Source organism: Myotis myotis, unplaced genomic scaffold (assembly GCF_014108235.1).
Source record: "Myotis myotis isolate mMyoMyo1 unplaced genomic scaffold, mMyoMyo1.p scaffold_m19_p_13, whole genome shotgun sequence".
NCBI lineage: Eukaryota > Metazoa > Chordata > Mammalia > Chiroptera > Vespertilionidae > Myotis > Myotis myotis.
In genome coordinates, this window is record NW_023416317.1 from 1,268,556 (window position 1) to 1,270,300 (window position 1,745).

Below are 1,745 nucleotides of genomic sequence, written 5' to 3' on the forward strand. Positions count from 1 at the left end.
AAATTTTTGTGGCAATATTTAAGTAAAGCATATAGATGGGAGGAGAAGCTCCACATTTAAGTATTTGGCATCAGACTGAAGCAGGTTGAAGCCAGCTCTGCTACACAGATGCTATTGTGATCCACAGTTGCACCACTTACATTGAATAAGATAGTTAGTCTCTCCAGATCGCACTTTCCTCGTCTGTAAAATGGGATTATGACAGTAGCGACCCCATAGGGTAACTGGGGGTATTATACAACAATTGTTGGGGTTTATTGAGCACCTACCATGTGTAAAGCATAAACAGAGCCAGCCTTCACATTTAGAAATTGAGGTTCTGTTCACTGGCTTGTGTCTGTAAATTTCTATACCCAGAGGCCTTATTATTTCAAGTTCTTTTCCTCTGTAGAAAAACAAATATGATCCGAATTTCTGGGAAAGAAACAAATTGCTAAATAAAATTTATTTGTATGGGATATGTAATAAATGTTGATCTAAAAGAATAAAAATGCCTACCCCCAGTTTTTATGCTAAGAAATTCTTTACTACATGAGATTCTCTCTGGAATTTATTAAGTATGCCTGCCACAGGTTTGCATCACAGGCTCTCCCTTTTAGTGAAGTACATGATATACAAGTCTTAGCCATGAGGCTTATCTGCAATGCCAAAAATAAATATTAAATACATTTAGCATCATAATGAATAAAACCTAAATGTTTTAGAACCCAATGTTCATCCTAACCCCTCATTATTTCAAGTGTATTTTATACTAATTATTTTAAGGAAACTCTTTCTTCTGAATATTTCAACTATTAGAACTAGGTAATCTTTATTGTATATCATCACTTGAATAGATCAAATAATTTTAGTGTCTTTATAAGTAATTGGCTTTCAAACTGAAGCATGATGATTTACTTTTAAAAATAAAGAGAGAATCGCTTCTCGGCCTTTTGGCTAAGATCAAGTGTAGTATCTGTTCTTATCAGTTTAAAAATAAAGAGAAGCCCTAGCTGGTTTGGCTCAGTGGATAGAGCATCAGCCTGTGGACTGAAGGGTCCCAGGTTTGATTCTGGTCAAGGGCACATGCCCCAGCTGTGGGCTCGACCCCTAGTAGGGTCATGCAGGCAGCAGCCGATCAATGATTATCTTTCATCATTGATGTATCTCTCTCTCTCTCTCTCCCCCTCTCCCTCTCTGAAAATCAATAAAAATATATTTAAAAATAAAGAGAAATCATCAGCATTGAAATAGATTAAAATAGATGTCTTATTTAGAATTACAAAAGCAATCCCATTTTTCATATGTCACAGTTAAAGCATGATTATTATTTAAAATATATCTATATAGCAGACTAATATGATGGATTTGTTAATAAGAAAAGCCACTGTGTGATAGTATAGTGATAAAAAAAAAACTGAGGTAAAGAAATAAAAGCATACCTATTTTAATTTTTTGAATCCATCTAAATGAAAATTATTTACACAAAGACAAATGGGATCAGGTATAAAATTATTATGCAATAATAATCAGAAGTCATATGAAGACACTCAAAAAACGTCAGTCTTCAAGCAAGCTGGAATCACTTTTAAAACAAGAGCTTCACATATAAGAACAATAAAAGCTCTCTTCATTTATATGGTTGAGAAAATGTTTCAGGCTTCCAGTTCAAGATGACAGACCAAACATCCATGCATTGCCCTTATTCCTCAAATCCTACTGGCAGGCGGTATATTTTTTAGCCACTACCATGTAACAGACAGTTG

The 1,745-nt window shown here is 34.4% G+C and overlaps 1 pseudogene; it reads left to right on the forward strand.

Moving 5' to 3' along the window:
• Positions 1-916: 916 nt before the first annotated feature.
• Positions 917-1,026, forward strand: LOC118668703 (annotated as a pseudogene).
• The last annotated feature ends 719 nt before the right edge of the window (positions 1,027-1,745 follow it).